Source organism: Aotus nancymaae, unplaced genomic scaffold (genome assembly GCF_030222135.1).
Source record: "Aotus nancymaae isolate 86718 unplaced genomic scaffold, 86718_ANA_hifiasm-v0.15.2.pri h1tg000020l, whole genome shotgun sequence".
NCBI lineage: Eukaryota > Metazoa > Chordata > Mammalia > Primates > Aotidae > Aotus > Aotus nancymaae.
In genome coordinates this window covers 27,632,447-27,655,661 of record NW_026988432.1, presented here as the reverse complement: position 1 = coordinate 27,655,661, position 23,215 = coordinate 27,632,447, and positions in this window count along the sequence as shown.

Below are 23,215 nucleotides of genomic sequence, written 5' to 3'. Positions count from 1 at the left end.
TCCTCTTCAGCATCTCCTGGGATCACTTTGTCCCCCATCTTGTCTCCCTTCTGTTCTGAATTGTGACAAAGATGAGATCAAGAATTTGGGGACCAAACCAAGCCAGTGTGTGACAGCCAACGTGTGGCTCTGGATGAGCAGGACAGAGGAAAGGGAAGATGAACGTGAGAGCCAGGGCAGACTTGCAGACCCTCTTGGGCCCCACTGCAGATGAGGAGGTGAGGTCCAGAGGTCACTGACCATTTGCCATCCCACTGTCTAGCATCCACTGTGGGCCGGGTGCTGTTCTCAGCATGTAGGTAGAGTGGTGATCAAGATGCTCGCCTCTGTCCTCAGAGCAAAATCATATGGAAGCAAACTGAGAGGAAAGATGGCTTTCAGGATAAAGGCCATAGAGACAGTGATGCCATAGAGTGGTTGGTGGCAGGCTAGTGAGTCAAGGCTGAGTCTTTCTGTGAAGATGACATTTGGACATGAGGAGACAGTTGGGGAGGATGCCAGGGATAGGAGCAGCCTAGTAGGGGCCAGGGGATAGGAGCTGGGGTTTGTTGAGCCACTGGGGCTGCCAGGGAGGAGGGGCGGGGCTGGAGTGGGCAAGGTGGATGAAGGCAGAAGGACTTGGGATGTTTCTTCAAATGCAGTGGAAAGCCACTGCAGAATTTTAAGCAGGTGGTTGACTTGAGCTGGCCGCTGTGTTAAGAACAGACTCCAGGTTAGCAGAAGTAGAAGTCAGGAGACCACTGGGAGGCTGTTGCAGTGCCCACGTGTCCTGGACCAGGGCATCAGTGTTGGGGAGTTAAAGAGTTGGCCTGGGATGTGTGGTGGGGGTGCTTCTAACAGGACTTGCAGAGTGATGGGCTGGGGCAGAAAAGTAAGAGGAATCAGCCAGGGCCCTGTGTCTTCGCCTGGCAAATTTACTCCATTGAGCAAAGCCAAACACACAATCACACCCAACCATATTTTCGTTAGTGGTATTTGTTTTAATTACCACACAGAGCTATTGTGAGGACCAAATAAAGAAGTGGACGCGAAGGCGTGCTGCGAACTGCACCGTGTGGGCTGTTTTCTCATTGTTCAGGTAGCAGTGGGCCTTAGGCTGGTGTTTTCACAGCTTCGCCTTCTTCCTCACCCCCAGTGCCAATAACACATTGACTTGGAGTTTCCCGAGGGGTGATTTAACATCCTGATGGTCCAGAAGCTGCCCTGACTCTTTCTCCTGGTGGCTGATGGGAGTGGGTTTCCACAATGCAAAGTGCCTATAAGCTGTCAACAAGTTTCAGCTGATCAACTCCGGGGAGAAGGTGGTGGGCATTGGGGATAAGAGGCTATGACGTCTCAGGAGATTTTATTCATCCTTGCAGCGCGTCCTTCCGGTACTATTCACGGACTTACAGTGATTTAGAGACCCTCTGTTGGGTGGGACTAATTATGTTGGTACCGGTGCTCTGGGCAGGGTTTCTCAAAGTGGGCTCCCTTGAGATACTCAGTGATAAAGGGTCTGTTCCCTGGTCACCACCCTTTGGGGAACTGCTACACCTGCACAGCTATAGGCTTTCCTCCTACAGCTGACTGGTGTGTGTTTAGCCTTTTGAAAGCTCTGAGAAGTCCCGCAGTTAAGAAACCAATGGAAATCTGAGTATGTCCCAAGCTGACTTCACTATGAACCCCCAAGCCCTTATTTCACCCCTAAAGGCTGCTGCAGGGGCAGGGAGGTGTCTGTTGAGATAGTAGGGGTCACGTTCAACATCCAGCTTATTCAGGATCAGCCTTGTCCTGGGAAATCCAGGCCTTCACGGAGCATGTGAGCACCCCCCACCTCCCCGGTTGTAAGGAGCTTACAGTCTGGCCGGGGACACAGTACTGGGGGCTGGGGGCGGGGCCCATCAATTGCGTGGAGCTGCTCAAGCTGCAAAAAGTCTGTGGCAGGGAGGAGGGGGGCCTGGTTAAAGGAGGACTTAAAGGACCCCAGAGGATAGTCTGTCCAGATAGAGGCAGGGAGTGAGGGGTGAGGTGGGGTCCCTGTGCAAGGTCAGGTGGCAGGGGATGTGTTAGGGTCAGTCTGGCTGCCTGTTCAAAGCCTGCCTCCACCATGCAGGAGCTCCCTGAGGCTGGGCTACTCCCTCCCACCCTGTGGGTTTCGGGTTCTTTGAACAGGGGGTGTTGATACCAGCACCTGCCGCACCTGGTTGTCGGGAGCTTGGATGAAGGCCTGCCAGAGGACGCTCTCGGTGAATATCTGCAGTTTTCATGTAAGTTAAGCTGCTTCCTTCTCAGATGCCTTCCTGGGATATGGGAGTCCATCTGAGGGGTGGCTGAAGAGGCCTCAGAGCTCCACAGTGGCCCACCTTAGAAATGAGGGAGCCAGGCTGGGTGCGGCGGCTCATGCCTGTGATCCCAGCTACTCAGGAGGCTGAGGAAGAGAATTGCTTAAACCCAGGAGGGGAGGGTTGCAGTGAGGCAAGATTGTGCCACTGCACTCCAGCCTGGATGACAGAGTGAGACTCCATCTCAAAGAAAGAAAAAAAGAAATGAGGGCCCCCGGGGCTGGGCATGGTGGCTCACACCTGTAATCCCAGCACTTCGGGAGGCCAAGGCAGGAGGATCACAAGGTCAGGAGTTGAAGAACAGCCAGTTCGAGACCAGCCTGGCCAACATGGTGAAACCCCGTCTCTACTAAAAATACAAAACAACCAGGCGTGGTGGTGTGCGCCTGTAGTCTCAGCTACTTGGGAGCCTGAAGCAGGAGAATTGCTTGAACCCAGGAGGCAGAGGTTGCAGTGAGCTGAGATTGTGCCACTGCACTCCAGCCTGGGAGACAGAGTGAGACTCCATTTTGGGGGGAAAAAAAAGGAAATGAGGGGTCGGGAAATGTGCAGGGCCAGGGCTTGCCCAGCTCATCCCAAACTGCACCTGCTGCCCTCGCCAGACCTCCAGCTGGTCTCGTTCAGGGCGTCTGTGTGGCTCTGAGGTGCTGCCTGGGGCAGGAGCAGGTGGGGACGATGGAGCAGCCTCCCCTCCGTGGGATGGCAGAGCCTCAGCCCTGGCCATTGCAGGCCTTCAGCAAAGGGCAAACCTGCCAGACAGACTCCCCACACACTCACACCCACACGCACAGTCATACCCCTACATGAACCTCCCCCCCAACACCCACATACATGCACCCCACACATACCCCTCACAGCCCCCACACACTCACACATCCCCCCCACATACGTACCTCCCACACACACTAACACCCACACCCCACACTGTCTCATGCACATTCACACACACATATACACCCCCCACTCGCACCTCCACACACATGCACTCACTCCTCCACACACACCCCACACACCCCATACCACTCCATACCTCCACACGCACTGCCCCCATACACACACACACACATACAGACACATGCACCCATACTCACATCCACTCCCCCACCCCCACTCTCACACATGCATATTCACACACACACACCCCCCACACATACATACGCTCCCACACCCCCACACACCCATACACCCCCCATACATCCCTCCCACACACACACATACCCACAACCCCTATGCCCCCAACACATGCACACCCCACATACCCCCACACATACTGCCCACACACTCACACCCCACACCCCAACACACACACACCCCAACACCACACATGCACACACCCCCCACACACCCCACATTCCTCCACACGCAGTGCCCCATGCACATGCTCCCACACCCACACATGCACCCACACCCATATACACCCATCCCCCCACCCTCACTCTCACACATGCACATTCACAAACACACACCACACACATACATACACTCCCCAACCCCCACTCCCCGACACCCACCCACATACACACACCCACACCCCACACACCCCACACCCCTCCACACGCACACACACACGCACCCCCACACACGCTCCCCACACATCCCCCCATACACATCCACATACACACAGACACATATATGCACAGTCATGCACACACACACATGCACAGACATGCACGCACAGACACATCCACTCTTCAGGGCCCTGTGCTGTCCTGTGGCCCATAGAGAAGGGTGCCAGGAGAGAAGTGGGTGGGCTGGCCTTGTGGAATCTGGCATCCAGGGTAGCCCCGAGCTGAGGCAGGAAGATCTGGAGGGGCCCAGAGTCTGTGTGGACCAAAACTTTCTCTCAGTGCCCAGAGTCCTATGGTCAGAATCTTTGAATGGAGGCTGTTGGATCTCCAACAGGCCCTCAACGTGCACACTGGACACAGGGCAGGACAGAGGGGCTGGGCAGGATCGCTGCCGCACTGGGGCCTGGACTTGCCGGACGCTGGGGGGATAATGGCTGATGAATGGTGCAGAGGCAGCCATGCGGAGGCCCAGGAGGACAAAGCTGGATGGCAGGGCCCCATGGGCCCAGGTACCTAGAGACTGGAAGGGACCACTGCAGGTGGGGTGGCATCAAAGCCCTCCCTGAGCCGCCCTTCAGGCCAGGTTTGGGTTAGGAGGCCTGCACCGGCGTTCTGGCAGTGCCAGTGTATCAGGCGGAAGCTTGGCCTGGGGGTGGAAGATGGAGCCCCTCGTGGGTAAGGCAAGGCATTAGTGCAGACTGTGGCCGAGGCTGCCTGTTGTAGGACCTCAGGGAGGCTCACCTCAGCCAGCTCCCAGTTTTTCCAGTTCTTTGGTGACCCCTGTGCCCTGTTCAATGTAGCACCAAGAACCCCAAGGGTGACAGCCAGAAGCCCCAGTCAAAGTCCCAACAGCCTCGGGTGGGCTCTGGTTGAGAGGCTATGTCCTGGCTGCCACCCAGTGTGCTGCCTGCTGGGCCTTTGGGGCTGATCTGCGGCTCAGGTTTCCCGGGTGAGTGGTGGCCTGAGACTGCCCAGCTCCCTGCCTGCCCCACCCAAGGAGCCTGACCCCAGAGCCCTGAATACCATGAGAAAGGCAGGGGACACAAGACAGGGAGTGGCCTTCATCCCTCAGCCTCACCCCACGCTGGATTGGTGAGGGCTCTGCAGGCCACCCCCGGTTCTCTGAGTCTAGGCATCCGCTGCTTTTGGGAACCGCAGAGAGGGGGCCGAGTGAGGACACAGGATGCCTTTACCTGCCCCACCTCTACAGGAAGCTGAAGGCTAGGGGTCCTGCCTGGAAGCCCTGTTTCTGCAAGCCATCTACTGCCTTCCTGGCTCCCTCCCCCGGTTGTCTTCCCCCTCTTCCCCCTCTCTTTCTGCTCTCTTCACCCCTTCTGTGCCCCAGTTTTCTCCTCATCTCTGCTTCTTCCCCGCTCCAGCAAGGAAACTTATGCCCACTCTCTCCTTTCCTTGTTCTGTCTTCATGATTTTCCAAATCCCTCCCTAACTCTCCCTCAGCCCCCCAAGATGACGGACTTGTAATAATGGCAAACAGCCTCCTCTGTCTGGGGGGCCCTGGAGTGAGGTGGGGGCTGCCGTTGAGAGGTTTGTTCACGAAACTCCAAGCTGAGAATGTGACATGCCCTGAGTTAGCAACTACAAAGAAAATAGCAGTCCAAGTAAGCCTAGGTTTTCGAGGGCCTGACACGAATCGGGCTGATTTTTCTGGGAAGAGCAAAAGATCAGGCAAGTGTGGACACAGACTCGGGTAACGTTCTTAATATCTGGGAGTCGGGGTGTGTTGGGAGAAGCGTGTCCAGGGTTAGAATGTTCTGGGAGAACGGCCTTGGGAAGTGAGGTCTCAGGAGGTTTTTTAGGAACCTCTGGGCTCTATTTCTTATTTTGATTCGCTGTAAAAGCATCCTGGGAGGTCAGCAGGTGAGTTTGGGACATTTACACAACAATGAAACAGACAAAACACCACTATGTGGGTCTCAGCCTCTAGCATAGTATCCAGCCTTGCAAGATGGAAGCCCACCCACCTCCAGCCGGTTATTCAGGGCGCGCCTGCCTTCCGCCCAGCTCAGCCGTTGGTGGGAGCCATGGTCTTAGACAGACCATTTCCCTCTCTGGGTCTCAGGAGCTTCAGCTGTAAAGTGGAGGTTAGGCCCACCAGGCTTCAAGCGATGGGATTCCACGTGGACAGCAAAGGGAGTCTCTAACACCCCTCCTTGCCAGCATAGCCTCTTTGTCTGCATGCACTGTTTATCTTCCCTTCCTCTGAGAAGTAGCTGAACTCACCGGAATGTTCCTATGGTGCCCTTCTCCCCATTTATATTGTTGCTTGAAGATGTTTGCTAAGCATGTGGGGAATGAGGCCTGGCAGGATGCTCAGGACTTGAAGGGGCAGATTCAGTGTTAGAGGAAGAAGCCCTGGGCTGAGCAAAACTGACTCTTGGTGGGGCCGGGGTGCCTGCCGTGGGCACCGGACCTTCCATCACTGGGTCTGTGTGTTTGGGAAGGTTCTGCCTCATCTCCTGCTTCTTCCCAGGGCAGGTACTCAGCCAGTTAGAAGGCAGGGGACAAGTCATGGAGCAGGGCCTGGGGTGGGGAAGGGGCAGCTGCTGAGACCTGCACTGTCCACACACTGTAGATGGGGCAGCCTGGGGGCACCCACCTGAAGACATGTCTCCAGTGGGCAGATCTGTGTGGTCTCAGGGCTCTGAGCTACATGTTGGGACGAGAAAGCAGCCTGGGTAATGACCTGATGCATAGAATTGGGAAACAGCAAGGCTGGGGGTGCCGCTAGTTCCTGCATCCCTAGAAGACGCAGGCCTAGAGCCCTGGGTGATGATGAGTAGGGTCCCGGCATTAGGCTCGTGGTCACACCACGCATAAACCTACCAGCCAGCATGGAATGAGTTCCATCTCATCTGCACTGCGGGCCTCAGCTCATGGGGACTTTGCTTTTCTTTGCAATCGAGAAATGTTGTCTGAGGAGATAGAGAGAGAGAGAGAGTGAGTGTGAGAGTGTGTGTGTGTGTGTGTGTGTGTGTGTGTATAGCCAGCTTAGCTTGCTCTTGGTATCCGCGTGTTCCCTCATTGTGTGGTTTCTGATTTGATCTTGTATGACTCAAAAGGCTCCCAAGGAACTGCATGTTTAAAATCCAGTTCTGCATTTTACTTCTGCCAGTGTCCCTTGTTTATACAACATTGTGGAAGGTCCAGGCTTCTGGAATGCGTCTGCATATGGGGTGTGCTGAGACTGGTCCAGGGCTTGACCTGAAGGAGCTTATCTCATGACTTCCTTTGTTCTCACTTATTGGAACTGGTGGATTGCACGGAGATAGACGTTGCAGCACAGACAGGCGGAGACTTGCGTTCCATGCTGACTGTGCTCCTGGAAAGTTTTGCATCCATCAGATGCTTGTTTCTTTCCTGAGGCTGCCGCACCAGAGGCACTAGGCTGTGTGAGAGCAGTTTGCAGCAGGGCCCACGTCCCAGGAGCTGGGCGGCTCAGTGGGGAAGGAAGGTGAGGGCACAGGACACACATCTCCCCACTTGTCTTTGTGCTGCTCCCCATGCCCCCCCTAGACCTCTCTGGTGACAGCTCCATCAGCTGATGTCCAAGAAAATGAGGCGCGGGGTAGACAGGCAGCTCCTGCATCCCTGCCCTGTTGCACTTGAGCAGCTGGGAGCTGTTGTGGACTCTCAAACACAGGGGCCAGGGTGAGGAAGAGGAGCCACCCCAGCTCCAGGGGCTCCAGGACAGAAGCATAGGGAGTGCCATGATTGTTGCCCCATCTTCTCTGCTGTTCCAGACCATGTTCCCTGCTGTGTCCCTCCATGTCCCCACTTGCCCTGGTGCTCAGCACCTCGATGGGGGGTGAGGGGCCTGCGATCTGTTACTGGCTCAGGGGCTGTGTTACCAGAACTCCCCAGCTCTGGGGGCTTTGTGACTGTGCATTTTCACTAAGGAGCCAGTGACTTTGGCCGACAGTATTGGGGCAGTGGCTAGGAGGTGGGGCATTTGCTCCCCATCTGCTACTGTAGGTTTCTTTACTGCTGGCTCCTTCTCTCTCTTCAAGTCCCAGGAAGTGAGAGGGAAGGAGCTGGCCAGTTTTGCTGCGATACTTCTTGAGATGCTGATGAGGAAGTGACTAAGGGAGCCCAAGCCTGAGGCGCCACCTAGGGGACGAGGTGTGCCGGGGCCTGTTGCTGGACTCTGTAGCAAGTCACCCAGTCAGTGAAGTTCCAGGACTCACATTTAAAATTAAAAATAGAATGGAGAGAATGGGAAAGAAGAGCCATCATTCACTTTATAAAAACTATTTCTCATTTACAAAGACATTCCTTTAAAATGTATGGTCCCACCCTATGTTTTAAGTTATTCAATTATTATTCAGTGAGTAATTTACAAAATGTTTTCCATGGAGGTGAAGGAAATGGCACTTACTGTGTAAAGTGAGCAAGAGATGGGGTCCCCCCAAAGGGCAATACAGATATATTTGATTTTCTATTTTATTTTAGTCATTCATATTTTTCTTAAAGTCATAAAAATAAAAACCTAGGAATGTTATAAGAAGAAAAATTGATCTTTATTCCTTGTTTACATCCATCTAGGATGGAGGCCACTCATTCTTGACCAAGTTCCATTTATAGGCTGATGGCTCTCAAGTCTATATACCCAACCCAAATTCTTTCAGACTCCAGACTCCTTCACCTAAGTGCCTGCTCAGCGTCTCCATCTGATTGTTTGAACTCCTCTCAAAACCTGCTCTGCCTGCAACTTTCTCTATCTCAGTGGCTAAGAGAAAAAGCCCAGGAATCATCCTTGACTTCTCTTGGCCAACTCACAGCTAATAAACCCATTAGAAAATCTCAAGACTCTGTTTCAAAATACATCTGGAATCTGACAACCTCTTATTGTCCCCACTGCAGACTCCCAGACCATTATTCCTTGGTCTGGATGACTGCAGTAGCATCCTAAATGACCTCCCTGCTTCCAACTCTGTCCCTCTGAAGTTCATTTCAATAGAACATTTCAATAGAAATGCAAGTCAGATGATGTCTTTTCTCTACTCAAAAGGCTGCGATAGGTCCCCATTTTACTCAGAATAAATGTCAAAATCTCTCCTAATGACTTGCAAGGCTCTTCATGACGTGCACCCCGCTCACTCTGCTCCAGCTGCACTGAATGCTGTTCCCTGAAAACACGCAGCACGCTCCCGCCTCAGCTCAGGCACTGGGAGTTTTCCCCTGCTCTTCTCCCAGACACCTGTATGGCCACCTTTCACCTCCTTCAAGCATTTGCTCAAATGTCAAGGACTCAATGAATCCCACTCTGACAAACTGCTTTATCATCTTCATCATACCCAACAATCCGTATTTCATATATTTGCTCAGCTTCCTTGACCTTGAGGTGGAGTCACTGCAATGCACTTTGGTTATTGAAAGTAGAGTGCCTGTAGGTCCCTGTTTGCCTGGGACAGTCCCAGCTTACACCTTTTGCCCCAGGGTAATTATTAATAGTGTCCCCTTTCACTTTTCAAGACTGACCTGGTTTGAATGATAAATTCACTGGTCATCCTAGGGGCAACCTCTGATGCATTTGGCTTTATTTCCCAACTCTCTCTATAGCATATAGTTAGAAGCAAATTTCCCATAGTCACCCCACTTTCTATTGATCTTTAGTGCCAGGTGGCAACATCTTTAGAATCTTCCTCGGTTCTCCATTCCTTCTCTTTTGAAAACACATAGGCATACACGTGTGTATGTGCAGACATACACACATTCCATGCTAAGCTCGACTTCTGTATGATTTTGAGCAGTTTATTATTTTTCGTGACTTTTTAAAAATTTCAATAGGTTTTTAGGGAGCAGGGAGTGTTTGGTTCCATGGATAAGTTCTTTACTGGTGATTTCTGAGGTTTTGGTGTACCAGTCACCCAAGCAGTGTACACTGTACCCAATGTGTAGTCTTTTATGCCTCACCCCCTCCCACCCTTTCCCCAGAGTCCTCAAAGTCCACTGTATCGTTCTTATACCTTTTCATCCTCATAGCTTAGCTCCCACTTATGAGTGAGAACATACGATGTTTGGATTTCCATTCCTGAGTTATTTCACTTAGCATAATAGTCTCCAGTTCCATCCAGGTTGCTGCAAATGCTATTATTTTGTTCCTTCTTATGGCTGAGTAGTATCTCATAGTATGTATATATACCCCATTTTCTTTTTTCTTTCTTTCCTTTTTTTTTTTGATATACAGTTTCTCTTTTGTTGTCCAGGCTGAAGTGCAATGACTCGATCTCGGCTCACTGCAACCTCCGACTCCTGGGTTCAAGTGATTCTCCTGCCTCAGCCTCCCAACTAGCTGGGATTATAGGCACTCACCACCATGCCCAGCTAATTTTTTTTTTTTTTTTTTTTTTATAGAGATGGGGTTTCTCCATATTGGTTAGGCTGGTCTCAAACTCCTAACCTCAGGTGATCCGCCTGCCTTGGCCTCCCAAAGTGCTGGGATTACAGGTGTGAGCCACCGCGCCTGGCCTAATTTTTGTATTTGTAGTGGAGATGGGGTTTCGCCATGTTGGCCGGGCTGGTCTCAAACTCCTGACCTCAGGTGGTCTACCCACTTTGGCCTCCCAAAGTGCTGGGATACAAGTGTGAGCCACTGTGCCCGGCTACCTCACATTTTTTTTCTTCACTCATTGACTGATGGGCATTTGGGCTGGTTCCATATTTTTGCTATTGTAAATTGCGCTGCTATAAACATGCATGTGCAAGTATCTTTGTTTGTATATGACTTCTTTTCCTCTGGGTAGATACCTAGTAGTGGGATTGTTGGATCAAACAGTAGATCTACTATTAGTTCTTTAAGAAATCTCTGCACTGTTTTCTATAGTGGCTGTACTAGTTTACATGGCCACCAACAGTGTAACAGTGTTCCCTTTCACCACATCCATGCCAACATCTATTATTTTTTGACTTTTTGATTATGGCCATTCTTGCAGGAGTAAGGTTGTACTGCACTGTGGTTTTAATTTGCATTTCCCTGATAATTATTCATGTTGAACATTTTTCCATATGCTTGTTGGCTATTTGTGTATCTTCTTTTGAAAATTGTCTATTCATGTCCCTAGCCTACTTTTTGATGGGATTGTTTGTTTTCTTCTTGCTAATTTATTTGAGTTCTTTGTAGATTCTGGATATTAGTCTTTTGTTAGATGTACGGATTGTAAAGATTTTCTCCCACTCTGTGTGTTGTCTGTTAAGTCTGCCGATTATTTCTTTTGCTGTGCAGAAACTTTTTAGTTTAATTAAGTCTCATATGTTTCTTTGTTTTGTTTGCATTTGCTTTTGGGTTCTTGGTCATGAAGTCTTTGCCTAAGCCAATGTCTAGAAGGGTTTTTCCGATGTTATCTTTTAGAATTTTTATGGTTTCAGGTCTTAGACTTAAGTCTTTGATCCATCTTGAGTTGATTTTTGTATAGGGTGAGAAATGAGGATCCAGTTTCATTCTTCCACATGTGGCTTGCCAATTATCCTGGTACCATTTGTTGAATAGGGTGTCCTCTCCCCACTTTATGTTTTTGTTTTCTTTGTTGAAGATCAGATGACTGTAACTATTGGCTTTATTTCTGGGTTATCTATTCTGTTCCATTGGGCTATGTATCTATTTTTATAACAGTACCATGCTGTTTTGGTGACTATGGTCTTTTTGTATAGTTTGAAGTTGAGTAATGTGATGTCTCCAGATTTTTTTTTTTTTTTTTTTTTTTTTTTTTTGAGACAGAGTCTCACACTGTCACCCAGGCTATAGTGCAGTGGTGCAATCTCAGCTCACTGCAATCTCTGCCTCCTGGGTTCAAGCAATTCTCCTGCCTCAGCCTCCTGTGTAGCTGGGACTACAGGCATGTGCCACCATGCCCAGCTAATTTTTCTGGTATTTTTAGTAGAGACAGGGTTTCACTATGTTGGCCAGGATGGTCTCGAGCTACTCATCTCGTAATCCATGCACCTTGGCCACCGAGCCCGTCCCAGATTTGTTCTTTTTGCTTAGTCTGGCTTTGGCTATGTGGGCTTTTTTTGTTTTTGTTCCATATGAATTTTAATATTGTTTTTCTAGTTCTGTGAAGCATGATGGTGGTATTTTGATGGAAAATGCATTGAATTTGTAGGCTGCTTTGGGCAGTATGGCCATTTTCACAATATTGATTCTACCCATCCATGAGCATGGGATGTGTTTCCATTTGTTTGTGTTGTCTATGATTTCTTTCAGCAGGGTTTGTAGTCATCCTTGTGGTGGTCTTTCACCTCCTTGGTTAGGTATATTCCTAAGTATTTAATTTTTTTGCAGCTATTACAAAAGGTTGATTTGATTCTCAGCTTTGTTGCTGTTGGTGTATAGCAGAGCTACTGATTTGTGTAGATTAATTTTGTATCCTGAAACTTTACTGAATTCATTTATCAATTCTAGAGGTTTTTTGGATGAGTCTTTAGGGTTTTCTAGGTATACAATCATAGCATTTGCAAACAGTGACAGTTTTACTTTCCTTTATCGATTTGGATATCTTTTATTTCTTTCTCTTGTCTGATTGCTCTGGCTAGGATTGCCAGTACTATATAGAAGTGGTGAAAGTTGGTATCCTTGTCTTGTTCTAGTTCTCAGGGGGAATGCTTTCAACTTTTTCCTGTTCAGCATAATGCTGGCTGTGGGTTTTTCATGGATGTTTTTTATTTCCTTAGGGTATGTCCCTTCCCTTCTATGCCAATTCTGCTGAAGGTTTTTAATTATAAAGGGATGCTGGATTTTGTCAAATGCTTTTCTACATCTATTGAGATAATTGTAAGGTATATTGCCAAGTCAAAATGAGGAAACTGAGGCCAGCATAAGAAGATGAAAATTAAATGTATTCAGCTTCCAGGCGAGGTTCTATGGTCCGGGAAGGGGGCCAGAGAAGTCGCGCTGGGCTTCTTAGGGCATGGGGTTTTATAGGGAGTGGAGGTAGTTAATTGGTTATTGGGGAAACAAAGCAGAGACAGTTTCATTGGTTATGGAGAGACAGGGCGCCAATGGGGCGAGCTGCTATCGGGGGCGAGGTGGGTCTGTTGGCCGAGGACGTCCGTCGCGAGCTGCCATTGGTCAAGTCTTGGCGGGATTTTTTAAATTTTGGCAGGATCGAGTGCATAGTTTAGTGCTGAGTGTAGAACTGGGGGTGGAATGCAGAGGTGGGCGTGGGGGAGCCTGCCCCGCATGGAGAGGCCAGATGCTGAGTAATGAATTCGGAATGATGACCTCGTTATTAGGCGCAGAGAGGGGTGAGTGTGTCCATTTGGCTCCCGGCGAGGCGACCAGTCTTACAATAATCATGTGATTCTTGTTTTAAATTGTTTATGTGGTGTATCACATTTATTGACTTATGTATGTTAAATCATCCCTGCATCCCTGGTATAAAATCCACTTGATCATGGTGGATTATCTTTTTGATATGCTGTTGGATTTGATTCACTAGTGTTTTGTTGAGGATTTTTGTATCTATGTTCATCAGGGATATTGGTCTGTAGTTTTCTTTTTTAAGTCCTTCTCTGGTTTGGGTATTAGGGTGATACTGGCTTCATAGAATGATTTAGGGAGGATTCCCTCTTTCTCTGTCCTTTGGAATAGTGTCAATAGGATTGGCGCCAATTCTTCTTTGAATGTCTGATAGAATTCAGCTGTGAATCTTTCTGGTCCTGGACTTTTTTGTTGTTGTTGGCAATTTTAAAAATTACCATTTCAATCTCACTGCTTGTTATTGGTCTGTTCAGAGTTTCTATATCTTCCTGGTTTAATCTAGGAGGGTCATATATTTCCAAGAATTTATCCATCTCTTCTAGGTTTTCTAGTTTATGCATGTAAAGGTGTTCATAGTAGCTCTGAATAATCTTTCGTATTTCTGTGATATCAGTTGTGATATCTCCCATTTCATTTCTCATTGAGTTGATTTGAATCTTCTCTCTTCTTTTCTTGGTTAATCTTGCCAATGGTCTATCAATTTTATTATCTTTTCAAAAAACCAGTTTTTTGTTTAATTTATGTTTTGTATTTTTTTTTTTTGTTTCAATTTCATTTCCTTCTACTCTGATCATCATTATTTCTTTTCTTTTGCTGGGTTTGGGTTCAGATTGTTCTCATTTCTCCAGTTCCATGAGGTGTGACCTTAGATTGTCTTATTTGTGTTCTTTCAGACTTTTTAATATAGGCATTTAATGCTATGAACTTTTCTCTTAGCACCTCTTTTGCTGTATCCCAGAGGTTTTGATAGGTTGTCATTATTATTGTTCAAAGAATTTTTAAATTTCCATCTTTATTTAATTGTTGAGCCAACAATCATTCAGGAGCAGGTTATTTAATTCCCATGTATTTGCATGGTTTTCAGGGTCCCTTTTGGAATTGATTTCTAATTTTATTCTACAGTGGTCTGAGAGAGTACCTGATATAATTTCAATTTTCTTGAATTTTCTTAGGCTTGTTTTGTGGCTTATCATATGGTCTATCTTGAAGAATGTTCCATGTGCCAATGAATAGAATGTATATTCTGCAGTTGTTGTGTAGAGTGTTCTGGAGATGTCTTTTAAGTCCATTTGTTCTAGGGTATAGTTTAAGTCCATTGTTTCTTTGTTGACTTTGTCTTGATGACCTGTCTAGTGCTGTCAGTGGAGTACTGAAGTCTCCCATTCTTACTGTGTTGCCGTCTGTCTCATTTCTTAGGTCTAGTAGTAGTTGTTTTATGAATTTGGGAGCTCCAATGTTAGGTGCATATATATTTAGGATTGTGATATTCTCCTGTTGGACTACTCCTTTTATCATTATATAATGTCCCTCTTTGCCTTTTTTTTTTGCAGTGGGTTTAGGGGAGATGGAGTCTTGCTGTCGCCAGGCTGGAGTGCAGTGGTGTGATCTCAGCTCACTGCAACCTTCACCTCCTGGATTCAAGTGATTCTCTTGCCTCAGCCTCTTGAGTAGCTGGGACTACAGGCATGCACCACCACACCCAGCTAATTTTTGTATTTTTATTAGAGATGAGGTTTCACCATTTTGGCTAGGATGGTCTTGATCTCTTGACCTCAGGTGATCCGCCTGCCTCGGCCTCCCAAAGTGCTGGGATTACAGGCATGAGCCACTTTGCCCAGCCCCTCTTTGTCTTTTTAAACTTCTGTTGCTCTACAGTTTGTTTTGTTTGATATAAGAATAGCTACTCCTGCTTAATTTTGGTGTCCATTTGCATGGAATATCTTTTTCCTCCCCTTTAACTTTATGTGAGTCTCCTGAAGGTAGCAGAAACTTGGTTGGTGAATTCTTATTCATTCTGCCATTCTGTATCTTTTAAATGGAGCATTTAAGCCATTTACAGTCAACATTAATATTGAGATGTGAGGCACTATTCTATTCATTATGCTATTTGTTGCCTGAATACCTTGTTTTTTTTCCCCATTGTGTTCATTGTGTTACTGTTATTTATATCCTGTGAGATTTATGCTTTAAGGAGGTTCTATTTTGGTGCATTTTGAGGATTTGTTTCAAGGTTTAGAGCTCCTTTTAGCATTTCTTGTAGTGCTGGCTTGTTAGTGGCAAATTCTTAGCATTTGTCTGGAAAAGACTGAATCTTTCCTTCATTTAAGAAGCTTAGTTTTGCTGGACACAAAATTCTTGACTGACAATTGTTTTGTTTAAGGAGGGTAAAAGTAGGACCCCAATCCCTTCTAGCTTGTAGGGTTTCTGCTGAGCAGTCTGCTGTTTTCCTTTATAGGTTACCTGATGCTTTTGCCTCACAGCTTTTAAGATTCTTTCCTTTGTTTTGACTTTAGATAACCTGATGACTATGTGCTTTTTTTCAATGAATTTCCCAGGTGTTATTTGAGATTCTTGTATTTGGATATTTCGATCTCTAGCAAGGCTGGGGAAGTTTTCCTTGATTATCCCCTCAGATATGTTTTCTAAACTTTTAGATTTCTCTTCTTCCTCAGGAACACCAATTATTCTTAGGTTTGGACATTTAACATAGTCCCAAACTTCTTGGAGGCTTTGTTCATTTTTAAAATTATTTGTCTTTGATGGATTGGGTTAATTTGAAAGGCTTGTCTTCAAGCTCTGAAGTTCTTTCTTATGCGTGTTTAATTCTATTGCTGAGACTTTCCAGTGCATTTTGCATTTCTTTAAATATGTCCTTGATTTCCAGAAGTTGTTATTGTTTTTTATTTACACTATGTATTTCACTAAAGACTTTTCCTTTCTTATCCTGTATCATGTTTTTGATTTCTTTAAGCTGGACTTCACCTTTCTCTGGTGTTTCCTTGATTAGCTTAATAATCAATCTTCTGAATTCTCTTTCTGGTAATTCAGAGATTTTATCTTGGTTTGGATCCACTACTGGTGAGCTGATGTGATCTTTTGGGGGTGTTAAAGAACCTTGTTTCATCATAATACCAGGATTGTTTTTCTGGTTTTTTCTCATTTGGGTAGACAATGTCAGAGGGAAGGATCTAGGACCCAAGGGCTGCTGTTCAGATTCTTTTGTCCCACAGGGTGCTCCCTTGATGTGGTGTTCTCCCTCTTCCCCTAGGAGTGGGGCTTCCTGAGCTGAACTGCAGTGATTGTTTTTGTTCTTCTGGGTCTAGCCACCCAGCAGAGAGCTACCGGGCTCTGGACTGGTACTGAGGAATGTCTGTCTGCAAAGAGTCCTGTGATGTGATCTGTCTTCAGGTCTTTCAGCCATGGATAACAGCACCTGCTCCAGTTGGAGGTTGCAGGGAAGTGAGTGGACTCTCTGAGGGTCCTTGGTTGTATTTTTGTTTAGAGTGCTGGTTTGTGTTCGTTGGCCTCTAGCCAGGAGGTGGTGTTTTCAAGATCACATCAGGTACAATATTATAGTGAGGATGCAAACTTGCCCTAGGGACACCTGGCTAAGTATTCAGGTTTCTCAGCCAGTGGTCAGGGCCAGAGAGCTCCCAAGAGATTATGACCTTTGTCTTCAGTTACCAGAGCAAGTAGAGACAGACCCCCAGGTGGGGGCAGGGTTGGGCACGTCTGAACTCAGACTCTCCTTGGGTGGGGCTTGCTGCAGCTGCTGTGGGGGATGGCAGTGTGGCTCCCCGGCCAATGCAGTTATATTCCCAGGGGGATTATGGCTGCCTCTGCTAAGTCATACAGGTCCTCGGAAGGGGGTGGTAAAAGGCTGGCAGTCACAGGGCTCACCCTGCTCCCACACAGCCTGCAGTCCTAAAGGCTGGTCTCACTCCCACCATGTCCCGCCAATAGCACCGAGTCTATTTCCAGGCAGCGGATGACCAGGGCTGAGAACTTGCCCCAGACCATAAGTCTTCCCATTTAGAAAGCAAGCAGACTCACAGTATTTTGGTGTCTCAAGGAGCCTGCAGCAGTGATCCAGTTCCTTCACAAGGGAGTCTGTGTGTGGATTGTCTCTACTTTCCTTGTATGTTCCTGCCATATTTCTTGGAGCAGAAGTTCATGATGTTAGTTTCCATACGCTGCTCTGTCCGGCTATGTGGGAGCTGTGATCTAGTTCTGCCTTCTATCCACCATCTTTTGTTTTTGTTTTGTTTTTTGAGATGGAGTTTTGCCCTTGTTGTCCAGGCTAGAGTACAGTGGCATGACCTTGGCTCACTGTAACCTCTGCCTCCTGGCTTCAGGTGATTCTCCTGCCTCAGCCTCCTGAGTAGCTGGGATTACAGGCATGTGCCACCATGCCCAGCTAATTTTGTATTTTTGGTAGAGATAGGGTTTCACCATGTTGATCGAACTCCTGACCTCAGGTGATCTGCCCACCTCAGCCTCCCAAAGTGCTGGGATTACAGGCGTGAGCCACTGCGCCTGGCCCCTATCCATCATCTTAATTCTTCAAACATTAAGCAACTTTTTATGCTATAATTTCTTCAAACATCATCTGTCCACCTATCCATCTACCCATTCATCCAATCACTCATTCCTTCAACATTATTGTGCATCTACCATGTGCCACGTGCTATGTTAAGCACATGAAGTCTTTGCCTTTATGGAGTTTACAGTCTAATGAGGGAGTGAGACAGTAAATGGACTACTAAGTGATTATGAATTCAGGAAGGTCCATAACAGTCAGGGTGCTACAATGAGAGTCTTGGATAGAGGAACTTAGGGCGGACAGAGAACCTGACTAAAGAGGAAGCATCTGAGACTTGGTGAGCTGGACCCAGGCCTGGGAAGGTAAAGGAAAGAACATCTGCTGAAGCCCTATGGCATGGAAGAGCATGGTGTGCAGGCTGTCCAAGAAAGGCCGTTGATGAATCTCCTCACACAGGGCACCACTGCCAGGGTCCGATAGGCAGACCCTGACCCAAGGACAGATGAATAAATTCACTCAGACAGATGAATAAATTCACAGATTTTCAGTGAAAGAGTGGGCTGGGGTAACCATCACTGGTCCTGTGGGCTTTTATTTTGTGTAGATCAAAGGACAAGGGTCTTTGGATAAACACCATTAGAGGGTCATTAACTTCTGCCAATCCCCTGAGTAGAAGGCAGTTATGCACATACCAGGATGATCAAAGGTTTTCTAATGGAGGTGAGGGTCCAGGTAAATAGACCCCCACCTCCATTAGCAAACCTAATGGGGAAGCCTCTTGACAATTCCTGGTATTTACTCTATGTCCTAATGCCCTAGGGTAAGGCCTCCTGCCCATTCTCTCATTTGAAGCTATGTAAACAGCCAGGCCTTCCAAGGGGGTTTTGTGACTATTTCCTATAACTATCTCTAATATTTTTCCTTTAAAATTTTTGCCACCACCCTGCCTGAACTCCCACATCTTCCCCTTGTCTGTTTTTTTTTTTTTTTTTTTTTTTGCATCGGGCTTTAATAACTGAAGAGTGCCCACGTGTGCAGCAACAGGTCCGTCATTCGAGGACATTGCTCTTATTCCAGCTTTGCATCCTAGAATCAGAAAATAACATGAGACAAACATGAGTATAATTAGCAACATTCTTTTCTAATCAAGGAGTGACCTTCAGGACCAGGGGTCTATCTAGGAGAGAGATGATCTGGCACACCCTTCCATATGGCTGTTTGTTGGGTGTGTAGATCTATGGTGTGAAGTGATTCTAAAATTTTTTTTTTAAGTTGCTTTATGTCTGCTGTCAAATTGTCATGAAAGGTTCCCAGAGGCGTTTCACCTCATCCCAACTAAATAGTGATTGATTCCATGGACGAGAAGTGACAGATATGTTTATGTTCCCAGTGGCAGCTTAATTGCTGTTGGAATGCCAGTACATCTTGTCACTCTCCTACATATTCCAAGGCAGCCTCGAGGGGTTGCAGATGTGCAAGAATCTATTGATCTATACCTTGCTGCAAGAGAAGTTCATTAGACACATTTCTGGCCAAATCAGTAATAGATGCTGTAGCAATGCTAGCAGTTGCCAGGATGACTATGGCTGAGACTATAAATGCTATAGGTGTGCCTATGAATCTCTTGTATCTGAGCTGGGACAGGGCACATTCGAATGGGATAAGGGCAGAGGAACCTTGCCAATTATGTGTTAAATTGACTGGTAGAAATGCCTCAGATTGTCTCCTTAATACCATGATACTAGTAATATTTAAATTAAATATATTGTAATTAGTGATACATGAGGTGAACCAAGCCTGTCCATGCACCTGGGTCACAAACGTGGAGTTTTGGTGTATAATGGAATTATTAGTTCCCATACAGAAAACATATGGATGGGTAGTGCAAATCAGGCACTGATCAGTGTGGTTATGAATAAAGGTTATAGTATAATTCTTACTGGAATTATGTCCCATGCCAGGTGTTAAGGGAGGTGCAAAGATGCCCCAGGCACCATAAGGTGTCCTGGGGTGGCATGGACTTTACTTGGGGTCTGGGATATCCCATCCCCCATTAGCCCATAGGGGGACGGGCTGTGGCTACAAAACTGTGATTGACACCATGACGGATGAAGACACCAGTAAGGTCACTCTATAAATGACTGTGGGGGCTCCAGTCTAAGATATTATAATTGCCCAATTGGAGGCTACAGGCTTTTTCCCCATGACAGACTTCCCAGCTAAAGTGAAATTCATTACTTTCCTGGCTTTGTCCTTTAGCACAGGAAGGAATGTTTGGGAAAATGGCATTGACTACATTACCCAATTTGAGGCTACCTGCAGCTAAGACTGGTAAGGCATTTCCTTTGCCATGATGTAGCCATAATAGTGTTTGAGCAGGTACACAGTAAGGGTTAGAACTTTCATAACTTATACACAGTGAGAGGATAGCAGAGTGATATGTAGTGTTACCTGGCACCAGTAAATCTATCTCTCCTAGCCAAGCAGTTACATTATTAAAGGTCGGGAAGGGGGTGTCTGCCCAGGTGACAGGGTGAAAGAAAGGCAGATCTAAGATAGAAGCCCAATAGAGTATAGCAGGTACAGATTGCAGACAAAGCAAGAGCATAAAAATGATCAATACCCTATGTGAGTTGCAATGTACAACAGAGCATAGCAAGGAATAGATTATCTGGAGTGAATGGTATCTGTCTGGAGCAGGATTCGCTCAGCCTCCTGTGTTGTCCTTTTCAGTATCCCCCAGGTAATGTCTGGGGCATGTGTGGTTCGAGGAAGCCGCATCATCCGGGGTTGTGGGTCCTGCAGTCATCTTCTGAATCTCTGGTATCGGGTTGGGTCCTGACCACACCATGGTATGGTTTGATGTGTCCTGCTGGAATCCAGTGAGGACCTGAGGGGGTGTGAACACAGGCATATCCTCTCCCCCATGTTAGCAATTCATTTGGACCACACCATTCGTTACTTTTACACCTTTCCATAAAACTGCAGGTTTTATGTTTTGAGAGGTTTTAGCAAAGTGCTTTTCCATAGCTGATTGATCTATCATCTAAATTTAAGAAACTAAGGGTAAATAAGGCTTGTACTAGTAGTGTTGCAGGGTCCTTACCCATAAACTCCCTTTCGTTTTTTGAGCATATTTTTAAGGATGGAGTGGGCATGTTCTACTATGGCCTGTCCTTGGGGGTTATATGGGATGCCTGTGGAATGTTAGATGTTCCATGTGTGACAAAATTGTTGAAATTGTGAGCTGGCATAAGCTAGATCATTATCAGCTTTAATTTTTGTGGGCCACCCCATATATGCAAAAGTTAAAGAAGATGTTTAACAACATATCGAGCGGATTCTCAAGGAAAAGTGTGTGCACTAATTAGGTAAGAATTGGTATCAACAGAGACACGTATGTATCTTAGTTTACCAAATTCAGGGACATGTGTAACATCTGTTTGCCGTAACTGATACCCTCTAGGGTTAACACCAGTTGGAGGTGAAGTGCCCATGAGCTGGCAATCTGGGCATTGCAGGATAATTTTTTTAGCTAGCTTTTGGGTAAGTTGAAATTGTGTAGCTAAGTTTCTCCAATTTTGGTGAAAAAATTGATGTGACTGGGTGGCTTGGGCAAGCAGTGATGTCATAACTTAAAGATCTGCTTGTTCATTGCCATAAGCTAATGGGCCAGGCAGGGAGCTGTGAGCTTAGATATGTATGGGATAAACATAGGATGTTTGCATTGATCCCGCAATTACTGAAGCTGAAGAAATAGTGCAACCAGGGTGGGCTCAACTGAGTTCTTTATCAGAGCTGTCTCAGGGTTCTATAATAAAAATACAGAGTAAAAAAAAAATTATGTAGAGTAAGCAGAGTCACTGACTATATTGATGGGCTAGGTAGAAAGTTTCCAGGGCCAATGCAAGTGCTCCAACCTCAGCTCTCTGAGTGCTAGTACTGATAGAGTGAGAAAATTATGTAGTTGCCACCAGATTGCCACTTTTCCCTGTTTGTCTAATGCTTTAACACTGTTTTCTTTGTGTAAAAATAGTTCACTCCCCCATGCCTAATGCTTTAACCCTGTACAGGGTTAAAGCATTAGGCATGGGGGAGTGAACTATTTTTGTAAGTAAGATCACAGAAGTACAAGATAAGAACTGAAGGAGCTTATTAGCAGGAAGGACATACTTTATTTGTCCTGTGTAATCAGAGTGAGCTATTTGCAGATCATTAGATACTGGCAAAACTGCTTTAAACTGCCTTTTACTTAAAGGAATCCTGATGGTATCAGGATCATAACCTAGCAAGTGACTGCATCCTTTGTGGCCTGAAAAGATGACTTTACCGAGTAATTGAATATAGACAGAGAGTGTTTTAGTTTTAGTCTGGGTATGTGAGCAAAATCCTACTTAGAAAGCGTAGTCCAGAGGCCATCTGTCCTATGAACCCTGTTAGGGGAGTGTTCAAAACAATTGAGTAGCCTGGATCAATGCGATCTAGTTGCCTTTGAGAGATAGATTGTTCTATTTCCTCCATTTCCCTTTTTGCTGCAGGGGTTAAATATCTGGGAAAATCTAGGGCTGTACTGCCCTTTAAGATAAAAAACAGGTTTTGTAGTTTATCTGTAGATATACCTAAAGTGGGGTGGAGCCAGTTTATATCACCCAGTAATTTCTGAATAATCATTTAAGGTGTGTAAATTGCAGTATTTAACCTTTTGACTGGGAAGTTAGTACATATCCAAGATATTTCCAAGGAGAGGACATCTGTACTTTTTCAGGTGCAATGATTAAACCTCTTAGCTGTGTATTCTTGACGACAGGAATATAAATTTAAAAATGCTGGCCCTATTGGGGCTGCCAGTAGTATATCGTCCATAAAATGAATAATTTTGCAATCAGGAAATTCTTTTCTACTGGGGAACAAAGCCTGAGTTACATGAAACTGACACATGGCAGAACTATTTAGCATTATTTGAGGAAACACTTTCCAATGAATTCAACAAGCTGGCCTTTCATTATTAATAGCTGGTGTAGTAAACACAAATTTTTCTTTGTCCTGTTCTGCAAGTGGAATCATATAAAAACAGTCTTTTAAGTCAGTAACAATTATAGGCCAATCTTGAGGAATCACTGAGGGGGAAGGGAGCCCCTGCTGAAGAGGTTCCATAGGCTGTAGATTAGCATGGCTAGATATATAATATCCAAAAGCTATTCATTAGCAATAACCAAGTGTAAAGAAAATAGGAGAAAAGTCTCAGTGGAATAACAAAACTACATAAGAAGACCTTTATGAGGAAAAGCAATAAACCTTTACCAAGTCCTGTGCCAGGAGATGCCCTATGAAGGGGCTTGCTTCAGCTATTTAATTGGTGACAATTCCTCCTTCATCTGGAAATTCATGGGCTTGATAAACTATCACTAGTGTTTCTAGAAGATGGTAACATGTGGCCCTAGTCATTTCATCCTACAGAGAGAGATAGTTTATTATAAGTTACAACAAAAGAAAACGTAAAAAA